The sequence below is a fragment of the Orycteropus afer genome, unplaced genomic scaffold (assembly GCF_000298275.1).
Source record: "Orycteropus afer afer isolate SDZICR_OR568_19922 unplaced genomic scaffold, OryAfe1.0 scaffold00027, whole genome shotgun sequence".
NCBI classification, from domain to species: domain Eukaryota; kingdom Metazoa; phylum Chordata; class Mammalia; order Tubulidentata; family Orycteropodidae; genus Orycteropus; species Orycteropus afer.
Genome location: NW_006921614.1, coordinates 12,777,258 through 12,778,014, shown reverse-complemented (window position 1 = coordinate 12,778,014; position 757 = coordinate 12,777,258).

Below are 757 nucleotides of genomic sequence, written 5' to 3'. Positions count from 1 at the left end.
GGTTGTTTCCATCTTTTTGCTATTGTAAATAGTGCTGTGATGAACATGAGCATGCATGTATCTGTTCCTATCCTAGCTCTCACCTCTCTAGGATACATATCTAGTAATGGGATTGCTGGGTCAAATGGTATCTCCAGTTCCAACTTTCTAAGGAATCGCCATATTACTTTCCATAGTGGTTGTGTCACTTCACAGTCCCACCAGCAGTGTATGAGAGTTCCAATCTCTCCACATCCCCACCAGCATTTGTTATTTTCTGTCTCATTGAACCTTGCCATCAGTGCTGAGGTGAGACGGTATAGCTCGTTGTTGTTTTGATTTACATCTCTCTGATGGCCAGTGATAGTGAGCATCTTTTCATGTATTTAGCTGAGCACCTGAATATCCTCCTTGGTGAAGTCGCTATTCATGTGTTCTGCCCATTTTTCAATTGAATTGTTAATTCCTTTGGTGTTGAGGCGTTGGAGTTTTCCATCAATCTTAGAGATCAGTCCCTTGCCAGATATGTAATTATCAGCAAATAAGAATTTGTTGCTGTCATTTTTGTCATGTGCTTTTTCATGGTGTCGATTTCCTCCATATAATTTTCTATGCTGAGCTCATTTTGGTTATGAATCATGTTATCACTTCCTTCATTGCTATTGTTTTAGTATTTGCTGAATATTTATACTGATCCTCTTTTTTCTTTTGATGTGAAGGTTTATCATTTTTCTTTGAGGTTACCCTGTGATTTATAGTTTTCTTCCCAAGTTTAGAA